Consider the following 12074-nt stretch of genomic DNA (forward strand, 5'->3'; position numbering starts at 1 on the left):
CCTATTTACGAGCTATGCATGTTGAAAGACGCGCTTCCCAGCTGAAAAACCAGAATGCACTATTCCTCTGTTATTTCATACGCTGTAAATGCGATTTGAGCGCCACTTTTTTTATTTTTTATTTTGCATGAAGTTTATTTGATACGAAAAACTAACGTTTTGTCGAGGAGTAACTTCGAGGAAATTGTAACCGAAATTTACGTTAGAAATATAGAGACAAAAAAAAAAAAAAAAAATCCATATAAAGCAGCTTTTCAGAATTAAGCATAAAAGTGATAGAGATGGAAAAAAGAAGCAAACTTTGGCAATTCAGTGACACTTTGGAGCAAATATTGATTCATCCAGGTAGACGTGAACTAGTTTATAAGGAATGAAATGATCATGCTGTAAGTGGAATAGAACTTACGCAGCTCTGTTTACACATGATCGTAGTAAGATTCACTGCAGATTAAAGAAATGACATTCGAGTGCAGTAATTGGGAGGAGTTCGAGAAATGTTTGAATCAGGGAAAATCGCCTGTAGACATTATAGGAGTTGGAGATTCAAGTTCCATGGCTACAGAAATAGTGAACAAGAATTCTGTAAATAATAAAGATGATTTAAATGTGCAGGTTGGTAAACATACATTGAGGTTCGTTTACAGTGAAAAAATGGAATACTTTAATCGACCGGAATGTGCTAAGGATGATTTTGCTGTTGGGCTACCTACCCTACCGCTTTCTGAACTCTTGAAGCCTGCTTTTATTCTTCAGAAAAACTGCAAGAAAAATAAATTGTAATTTTTTTTTAATTTTTGTATTTAAAAAAAGTAAGTAACTTTAGATTATGTGCTAGATCTGATTTTTTAAAAACATTTTTTAACGATTAGATATGTTATTAAGTAAAATAATTCTGTGATGATCACTGAGTTAAATTGTATGGATTATAATTCAAAACTGCATAATATTCATAGATTTTTTTTCCTCTTCTTTCCCCCTTTGCAGTCTTTTTTTTTTTAATGCTAAACATGATGGTAATGAGAGTGAAAGTTTTAATCATTATCCATTGTAGTCTCTCTCTCTCTCTCTCTCTCTCTCTATATATATATATATATATATATATATATATATATATATATATAATTAGTACAAAATTGAAGATATTGACACCACAACCAAAGTATTAGTGGAAAGAAGTTGAAGAATTAGTGAATAATTTAGCAGAAGAATTAATTAAGGGAGTAGCATCTTGCTATAATTGGTATTATGAAGACTAAAACACATGTGAAGGCATATGAAGACATGTGACAAATACAGATGTCCTACAGAGAATGAAACACAGATCTTTATTAGAGGAAATGATCCACAGAAAGGCCATTTGGTGTGAGATAGAGGCTAGCAGAACAAAATATGCAATTGGGTGCTGCTATAGACCAGGTGATGGAATAGATGGTGGGGATAGTATGCATAGGCAAATAGAAGAAATGAGCAGAAGGAGGGTAATTATTATGGGTGATTTCAATTATGGTAACATTGACTGGAGGGAGGAGAGGGCACATGGGAGGAAGGAATTGGATTTTATGCGGTTATTAAGGGACAACTATCTACGACAGCATGTAATGGAAAATACTAGGGGGCAGAGAGTGCTTGAACTAGTAATCGCATCTGAGAATGTGGCTGTAACAAACATGACCATGTTGCCACCAATTGGCGAGTGATCATAAGATCATGACTTGGGAGGTGGCTAAATGAGTGGAATTTACAATTAAGACAGGGTACATGTGGAATTACCGGGCTGGTAAGTATGACAAGCTTATGAAAGAAAATTGGCCATGCAGGCTAAAGAGAATCCCAAACAGTTTTTTCAATATATTGCGAGTAAAAGGGAAAATGTTCATGGCAGAATGATTTTAAAAAATGCTGAGGGTAGGGAGGTAACCGAATCAGTCGATATAGAGGAATTACTGAGCAAGCACTTTGCAAGAGTATATCATCCAGGTGGTGACATTGCAGGAATGGAAGAACCAACAGCTTATACTGGAATTGTGATGAATGAAGTAGAGGTAAATAGTCTATTACAAAACCTCAATGTCAACACATCTGTGGGATTGGATGGTATATCAGCTCGTGTCATACGTGAAACGGCTAAAGAATTGTCAGTGCCCTTGACCATTTTGTTTAAGTGTTGGGTCTGGGTCAGTCCCAAGGGGGTTGGAAAGAGGGGGAAAATAGTTCCACTGCATAAAGGTGGTTCCAAGGCTGCTGTTGAAAATTACCGGCCAATCAGCATAACAGGAATCGTTATCAAGGTCTTGGAGAAAATAGTCAAGAGGAAAATACAAGATTGGATAGATGAAAATGGGATACTGTATCGGGGACAGCACGGTTTTGTGAAGGGGTGGTCATGCCTCAGTAACTTGCTCACATTTTATAACACAGTGACAGCTGAACTGGATAAGGGTAATGGATTTACAGTGATTCTACTGGACCTTGCTATGGCCTTTGACAGGATACCACATGGAATTCTAATCAGTAAAATGCAGCATATTGGATGGATGGATATAGGGTTGGTGAAGATAGGAGGGTGGTTGATGGAGAGATATCAGAGAGTGGTTTATTCAGGAGTAGAGTCCAAAAGACGGCCTGTGACTAGTGGTGTGCCACAAGGATCTGTTCTTGGACCACTACTGTTTAATTTGTTTATTAATGATATAGGAAAGGATCTGAGAGGAACAGTTCATTTGTTCGCGGATGATGCAAAGTTGGGTAGGGCAATAGTGAATGCAGATGATGTCAAAATTTTGCAAGATGATTTGGATAGTTTGGAGGACTGGGCTAAGGAAAATGGATGTTGAGTTAATGTGGCAAAGTGTAAGGTTATGCATTTCGGGCTGAAAAGATTAGCAGCAGTATATCACTTTGGTGGAACTGTACTCCAGGAGATTGATGAGGCTAGGGATTTGGGAGTGTTGGTGGATAGGGAGTTAAAGTTTAGGGGGCACATTGCAAAAATGGCTAAATCAGCTCATCAAATCATATGGTTGCTGAAAAATACTTTAACAAGCAGAGAAAACCGGTTATTTATTGTTTTCTCAGCTAAACAACTAGATGGGGTTTTATTGAGCCTTGATAAAACCCCATCTAGACTACTGTGCCCAGATATGTGTGCCAGGGTTTCTTCTTGATGGGGAGGAGGTGGAGAGGATCCAGAGACGAGTGACCAAGATGATAGCAGGTCTATGGAATGAACCCTATGAGAACAGGTTGAAGATTTGTGGGTTGCAAAAATTGGTTGATAGGCAGAAAAGGGGTGATATGATTGAGATATTCAAATTACTGAAGGGTTTCTATAAGATTAATTCAGAAGATATTTTTGAGAATAGGACTGGTGGTGGGAGGACTAGGGGCCATACATGGAAGCTGGGCAAGAATGTGGTTAGCAAGGGTGTTAGAGCTAGGTTTTTTACTTGGAGAGTGGTGAATGAGTGGAATAAGCTGCCAGAGTCTGTTGTGGGTGCTATGACTGTGAATGAGTTCAAGGCGAGGTATGATAGATACTGTGTGAATGTTGAATAGTTGTTCTTGACATGATATTAGGGCCTCCCTCAATGAGTCTGTCGACTCCTTGGAGTTGCCCAAAATAATAATAATGGTTGTCTTCATTGAGCGCTCATGGAGTAATATTTTTAAGAAGAGACTATCATATATTTGGACTGTCAAGCTGGGTTTCCTGATCTTAATCTTATTGACTTCCTCCCAAACTCCTTCCCAAAACCTTGAGGACTTAGGAGAGCTTATTTATTTACATTATAACTATTTATTTTAAATTTTTGTAGCGGTTTCTTTCGCATCTCATATTATTCTGCTTTTCACCAAATTGTATAAAAATGCAGCATACAGTTTTTGAGTAATCATGATTTTTCTCTTTCTTCTTTAATTTATGGAAACTAATGTATATGTGCCTCATCTTATCTGATGGTTATAATTCCAAGAGAATTAACAAAATACTTAATCTAAATCCCAATGTCCCCCCCCCCTCTTCATAGACACATTATAGTAATGCAGTCACTGTTCTCTATGTGTTTTAATATTACTTCCATACACAAACACATGCATGAGAGGCAGCAGTACCAGTAGCAATGTGTGTGTGCAGGGGTTAGGAGTAATCTTTTGATATAATTCTTAAACAGTTGGAGGTTGTAGTACATTGGAAATGCCTCATTGGGAAAGCTATTCCATAGAATTGATCTGGATGAAATGAAAGATGACTGTAGCAGGTTCAGTGCGCATGCAGTTTGACTGTAAAGAGATGTTGCTTGAGTTCTTGTAGCTCTGGCAAAAATGGGAAGTATAATGGATGCTATTTCTGCTGAACAGCATACAGGACAACATTTGCAGAAGAGACAATGTGGAAACTGATCTTCTATGAGAAAGTGGCTGAAGAGAGTCTGTAAGTGATGTCATTAATCAACTGAACTGCTCTTTTCTGAACAGCATCAAGAATTTTTAGAGAAGTGCACTACCACAAATATGAGAACAGGATTCCAAGGTTGGCCAGATTTTGGATTTATGTAGGGTATGTAACTTGTCAGAGGAGAAGTATTGTTTGAGCAATAAAGGAGGCCAAGTTTTTTTGGAGGCTGAGTATGCTGTAAAAATAATATAATTATGCCGTTTGGAGTAAGAGTTAGTCCAAGAAGAGTGATTTGGTTTTGACTGTTGAGCTGTGCATTATCAAAAGTAAGTGGAGAAGATCTGAGGTCTTTTTTTTTTTTTTTTTTTTTTTGTCCAAGAAAACCAGCAAAACTGTGTTTTGGAAGTGTTGAAGGTACAGGATTGTTTTCAACCCAATCAAGGATATGAAAATCAGTGTTCAGGGCATATATTACGTATGATTTGAAGCTAAAGATGTTTGTGCACTGCATGGCTTATGTGAGTAGAATTGGTGGAGAGAGTGCAGTCATCAGCAAAACTGTGAATAGGGGTTGCAATCAGTAAGAGCAAGTCATTTATATTAATCAAGATGAAGGGACACCTGCATCAGGAAAATCTGAAGAGAGAACACCATCCACTGCTACACATCGATGTATGGATCAATCTTAGAAAAAACTGGAAATCCAGTTAAAAAGGGAAGAAGGCAGTTCATATGATAGTAATTTGTTAAGAAGCACTCAGTGCCAAACGCTATCAAGAGCCTCAGAGATGTCAAATGTAATGGGCACAGGTTTCTCCAAACTTTTCATAATAAGTGCCATGAGTTGAGTGGTAGACGATGTAGATTAGGAGATCTCCAGTTATCTAGATTGGTAAATCCATACTAGTGGTAACTAGTTAGTTGTCAGTTCAGAGTATCAAAGAAATTGACTGTTGATAATCTTCTCCATTACATTGGACAAAACTGAAGTGAGAGCATTTTTGGGGATGGGGAATTCACTGTCTAAGTGCAAGGTATGTTCAGAAAAAAATAGCCAGAATTTTTAAAAAATACAATCCCTTCACTGCCTTCAAACCCCATATGAGGCTATATGCTCGTGTTCATTCCCTTGAGAACCAACTCTTTCCCCTGGTGTGTATAGGGTTCCACATTCCTCAAAGTTAGTCAGCATGTGGGCAGACTGAACAGCTAACACCTACTTGGAAGAACATAAAAAATACATCTCTAATCATGACTGAAAAATCGGGCCTATCAGAACATGCCTCAAACACCTGACAGAATGAAACTGTTTCATCTTAGGAAGTTTAAATGTAAGAGCATGTTTGAAGAATTTGCAGCTGTTGTTAAAAACCAAGAGAATTTAAATAATTATGAATTTCTTAAATTTGCCAAAATGTGGCAAACAGTAATTCTTATGTATTTGGAGTTGCAACCTTGACTTCCTGCTTATTCCCATTAGAGGGAACAAGGCAGCACTCTTAAAGTCCAGAATCAATAGGATTTTGGACTTCAGTTCTACTGCATTTCACTTCACTCTGTCACTGAAGTGAAATGTTGAAAGCTTGAAACTGTTGTTTAATTCCATCAAATATCCAATGTCTCCAAACACATTTAATCCCATCCTCACTAGTGATCCTTATAAGTGTACATGTATTTTGTCCTCTGTGCATCCACGTGTACACTTATAAGGATCACATGGCACAGAGTGGCTGTGGACGTGTTGCTTCAAGGAAGAAAATTAGCACTTTATTTTGTGGCATTTGTCTAGCATTATAAGAATGTGAAACAGAACACTCTTAGATTTCTCTGCCTTATTTCCTTTGTTGGATTACTGAAACAATTCTTATTAGTATGGAAACATTCACTTCAATACTAAAGAAAGAGCCATATGGCTTCATTTTGTCAATGTAAATTACATAGAAAAAGTGGATATTAAAGATCCAACATTATTTCAAAGCCAAATGTTTGTAGAAACTATGTAACTTTTAATTTTAAGGAAAGACAATGTATACTATTATATTAATTAAATAACTTTAATTAATGCTTGAAGGCCTCAAGATGGCAGCCCCATCACCAAGCTAGACTACAGATGGCCAGTAACCCTCTCAATCAAGATTTTAACCCACTAAAAAGACTCATGAAGATAGTAAACAGACAGACTTTTTTGGTAACAAACCAGCTTGGAATAAGGATTCGAGAAGAAAATTACTGAAAACAAAAAAAAAAAGCAGAAATACACCTATTGGAATATCGCCACCTGGAATGTGAGAAGTATCCACCACAAAATCATAGAACTGGACCAAGCACTAGAAGAAAGAAATGTAAAAATAGCAGTAATTACAGAATCTAAAAAAAAGCAGAGAGGAACAGACGAAACTGAAAAGTATATCTATATATACAGTGGGGTAAAAGCAGAAGAGAGAAGCTAAATCTGGTGTAATGATCTTTCTGCATAAATCTCTTAGAAACAATATAATCCATTACAACTTTTGGAGCGATAGAATAATAGAAATGAGAATTAAAATAGACAGAGGTTATATGACAATAATTGGAACATGCACCTGAAGAAGGAAAAGAGGAGGACTCAGAAAACTTCTACATCCAACTGCAGAACATATTAAATAAGACCAATCCTAGGGATCACATTTTGGTAATAGGAGATCTCAACGCAAGAATTGGCAATAAACCATATAAACCAAACATAGGACCTATCGGAGAACTTAACTGTAATAGAAATGGAAATAGATTAAGAGATATTACTATAAGCAATAACCTTAAAATAATGAACACCTTCTTCAAACATAAAGACAACCACAGATACACCTGGGAAGCAAGAGACACAAGATTACATAATCAGCAATATCAAAATGTCAGAAATGATAATAGATACAAGAGTATACAGAGGATCTGAAATAGAATCAGATCATTACCTTTTAATTGAAAAAATAAAATGGGAACCAAGATGGAAAACAACAAAAAAGCATAAGGAAAATAGAAATTTTGAATCTTTCAAAGTTAGACTTTTGGACGACAGTAGTATTAAAGACCTGTACCAAAAAAGAATAAAGAACTGGATGACAAGTATAAAACAAAATCAGAACATAGAAGAAGAATGGTCAAACCTGAAAACCATAATGACAAAAGCTGCAAAAGAAAGTTTAGGAACAAAGAAAAAGTGGAAAAGAAGAAGAGGCTGTAGGGACTGGGATGATGAAATTAAATGCATTATTGAAGAAAAGAAAAAAGCATATAAAAACTGGCTCAACCTAAAAACAATAGAATCAAAAATCGAATACAGCAGATAAAAAGCAATAGCAAAAGCAGCATGCAGGAGAATAAACAGAAACACATGGAACAATTTTGTAACAAAATTAGAGAGAGAGACTGTACACTCAAAAGACCTAATGCATATAAAATCCTCAAAGATCTAAGCAATGAAACTAGAGAAAAAGCAGATATTAATACCATTAAAATAGAAACATGGCAAAATTACTACCAAGATCTATGGTATGATGAAAACATTCAAAACAGAAAACTACCCTTTGTAAACATCTCTGATAACTTGGAAAACATCACTCTAGAAGAATTAACAGAAGCATTAACCCAAAGCAAAACAGGAAAGGCTCCAGGAGAAGACAATATAAACTTGGAACTTATCAAATATGCAGGACTTGAATTCTCACTCAGGTTACTTAACTTTTATAATATGATCTGGAAAAAAGGAAAATGCCCACAAGATTGGACCAAAGCAATAGTTATTCCAATCTACAAAAAAGGATACAAATCTGATTATAACATTATCATGGAATCAGCTTACTTAGTACCTGTTACAAAGTATATGCAAAAATCTTAGCATATAAACTTAAACGTATAGTAGACCCAAAATTAATAGAAGAACAAAATGGATTCAGAAACGGCAGGTCTTGCATAGACTCTGCATTTACGTTAAAATTATTAATTGAAAAACACAGAGAAATGAACATAGAAAGACACATAGCTTTTATAGATTACACCAAAGCATTTGATAAAATGCTTTGGTGTAATCTATAAAAAGAGAAAAACTATGGGAAATCCTAGAAGAATATGAAATACCAAACCAACTCTTTAGAGCCTTATATAATATATATCAAGATAATAAAATATCTGTGAAATACAATAATCCAACATCAAGCTGTAAACCAATAAATAGAGGAGTACGTCAGGGTTGTCCTCTCTCACCAATTTTATTTAATATATACATAGATAAAATCATAAAAGAATGGAAGATAACTAATGAAGGAGGATTCAAGATAAACCGTAACACCAGATTAGCTACTCTTCTTTTTGCTGATGACCAAATAATCCTTGGAAATAATGAAGATGAACTACAAAAATCATTATGGAGTCTAAATAATCTGATAAAAACATATGGTATGGAAATATCAACCGACAAAACAAAAGTCATGGCCTTCAAAGGTGCTAATCCAATAAGAAATAAAATAGTAATAAGCAACAAAATAATAGAGCAAGTAAATACATTCAAATATTTAGGTTGCACAATGTCATATGAAAATGAAGCTGATATAGAACCAAAGATATCAAACTTTTTAAAAGTAACAGGCATTATAAATAAAATTTTTAAACCCAATTATGTACAAAAACACACATGAATAAGTAGCTACTGTATTGCAGATTCTAATCCAGTGAGATATGGACAATAAAAAAGCAGATGAAAGAAGAATTGAATCATCTGAAATGAAATTTCTGCACAGAACTGAAGGGGTCACAATAATGGACAAAATGAAAAGCAGCAAAATTAGAAAAAAACTTGGAATTACAACCTCCCTAAATGAAATAGTGATTTGCTATAGAGAAAAATGGAAAAAACACATACTAAGAATGAATAGAAGCAGGATACCTAAACAAATTCTAAATTACCACCCAAAAGGTACTCAATGCAGAGGAAGACCCTTAAAAAGATGGAATTGAGTCCAGAACAGGCCACTTGGCTTATAAGCCTAGAAAGGAAGAAGAAGAAGAAGAAGAATACTTCCAATATTTCGGTAATGTTACATTACCATCTTCAGGGAACATAAAAATTAATGAAATGTGCATGCAGGCACTAATACTGAACAAATATGTCTTCAGCCATATTTGTTCAGTGTTAGTGCCTGCATGCACATCTGATTAATTTTTATGTTCCCTGAAGATGGTAATGTAACATTATCGAAATATTGGAAGTATTAATTAAAGTTATTTAATTAATATAATAGTATATGTTGTCTTTCCTTAAAATTAACAGTTATGTATCACCAACATATAAGTATCTACAAGAAGAAGCTGTGTAAATTTGACTAGAGCTTACAAGAATACAATCCTTGGCAATGGAGTTGCCTTAGCTTACACTACTTAAAATAACATAACCACTGCCCAGGTGTCCATATATTTGCCTTTTATTAGAGCATTTGATAATGGTTTTACTGGCCTGACAGCTATTTTGAACTGGTTGGTTCTCTTCAGAGACCAGGCAGCAACCTCAAGAGAGCACAAACTCTCATTCAATGTCAGAGAAATGTATTTTTTGTAACTGACCAATTTACTTGACATAAGCAATCAGCACTGTATGCATACCTGTTGAGTGGATCAATTTCTATTCATACAAGTTCTTTTATTCAAATGAATAATGTGTGCTCTAACCAAATATAGAAGTTTAACATATTTCATATGCAATTATGTCAGTTTTTTATTTGTATACATATAAAAGGTAGGTGTGATTGTGGTAGAAAATTTTTACTTAGAATGAAGTGGTGAGCAGGGCCGGCAGAAGCGGGCATGCAGGCGCCGCTACGATGGGCGTGCTGCCGCCAGGGAGCAGTTCATAAGTTAATTTTTAAGAAACAAAATTTTTATCATAAAAACAAAAAATTCTTAGAATGATCAATATTAAAATAAATAAGGCCGGATACACCGAATAAAAATTTCAAAAAAATGTATATTGCCGCCTCTTTGATCAGCCGGCTGTTTACAATTTGCAGCTAGAGCAGGCTAAATGCTTGCCTGCAGAATGTTGTGTCTACTGCAATCTATCTAAAGTGAAACGATGAATGGTTTTTATGCGCAGAAACAAATTTTCATACAAAACATTTGTTGCTAGTTAACCAGTCATATGGTACGCATCTCAGTAGGCTATTGACAGTAGGGCAGTGCCAACTATTATTTCGTCTCTGTGTCATGTTGTGTAATAATTTCTTGTGGATATAAAATAGAAATGGAATCAAAATTTCGGTGCACAAAATCGTAAGCGTCATGCTGCGAAAGAAACATATATTAAGAAACAAACTGGGGCTCTTAATAAATTTGTTAAAATATTAAAATATTCTGATGCAGATTGTAACCAACTCGATACATCAGAAATCAGAATTGAAGAACCGTGCACATCATTCAGTTTTCATGAAAATACTATTGCAACTATTGAACAAGATAATTGAACGTGATTTAAGTGAAACATAGTTAGGATTTAGTCAACTACAACAAGATTTAGTTGTAGTTGACCACGAAACTAACACATTATTAGTCTCTGTAAATTTAGAAGATCCAGGTGAACGGGGAAATATTGATGAAAAATTACGAGTTGTTTTAATTGAAATGGTGCCTGTTCAAAAGAAAAATATAATATATCCCAGAGATAAATATGGTCGTAAATTTGGCGACACATATTATAATAGAAAAATGGAAAAAGGGAGCTCGTGCCAAGAACATGGCTCATTTATTCCGAAACTATAAATTCTGTTTTTTGCTTTTTTTGTTGCACACTTGTTGCACCTACTAAATCAACTGAATCACCTATTGAGTCTTGTAGTAAGTTATAACTATTGGAGAAATGTAAGTACAACTTTACATAGACATGAGACTAGTTTAACTCGCATGAAAAATTTCTTAAAATGTCAGGAACTTGATAAAAATTTAAAAAAACAAAACTACTATTGATTTCCAGACTCAGAGCATGTATGAAATGGAAAAGAAACATTGGACGAGTGTTTTAGAGCGCTTGATTGAAATTATAAAATTCCTTGGTAGTCGAAATTTAGCTTTTCGTGGATCATCTGATAAATTCTATGAAAGGAGTAACGGTAATTTTTTAAAATTAATCGAACTGTTTGCTATGTTTGATCCCGTTATGGAAAATCATTGAAAGGGCCCTACAATGAATACAATAGGGCATACTATTTGAGTAAAGACAGTCAAAACGAAATATTGGAAACTTTAAGTAACGCAACCAGGGATACAATTTTATTATGAATTCGAAAATCTAAATATTATTCCATAATTTTAGACTGCACACCTAATGCAAGTAAAACAGTACAAATGACCGTTATTATTCTCTTTGTTTCCTGTGACAATGGAATTGTCAAGATCAGGGAAAACGTTTTAAGTTTTGCAGATATATCAGATTCGAACGGATGTGGTTTATGTGCAACAATAATGGAACAACTGGAAAATGGAACATTCTCATTGAAGACATGCAAGGTCAAGGGTATGAAAATGGGACAAATATGAAAGGGAAAAAATATGGGCTCCAAAATTTGCTTTTGAACAAAAATCCTCGAGCGTTTTACATGCCATGTGCTGCTCATACTCTAAATTTAATCATTAACGATGCGGCCAAAGTGAATGCAGATAC

General features: G+C 35.0%; 1 protein-coding gene across 5 annotated transcripts in view; it reads left to right on the top strand.

Moving 5' to 3' along the window:
- LOC150092793 (ethanolamine kinase 1-like) overlaps positions 1 to 12074 on the top strand; it is a 115028-nt gene that overhangs the window by 45739 nt on the left and 57215 nt on the right. For 2 of the 5 annotated variants that reach the window (XM_090414312.1, XM_090414314.1), the window contains exon 1: positions 322 to 809. The exons of the other annotated variants lie outside the window; for them this stretch is intronic. The gene's annotated coding sequence lies outside the window, so the exon portion shown is untranslated. Of the gene's footprint in view, positions 1 to 321; positions 810 to 12074 lie in introns of those variants that run through there. 5 annotated transcript variants of the gene reach the window in all.

Source organism: Typopeltis vanoorti, chromosome 25 (assembly GCF_054136105.1).
Source record: "Typopeltis vanoorti isolate ZY-2024b chromosome 25, IOZ_Tvanoo_1.0, whole genome shotgun sequence".
Lineage (NCBI taxonomy): Eukaryota > Metazoa > Arthropoda > Arachnida > Uropygi > Thelyphonidae > Typopeltis > Typopeltis vanoorti.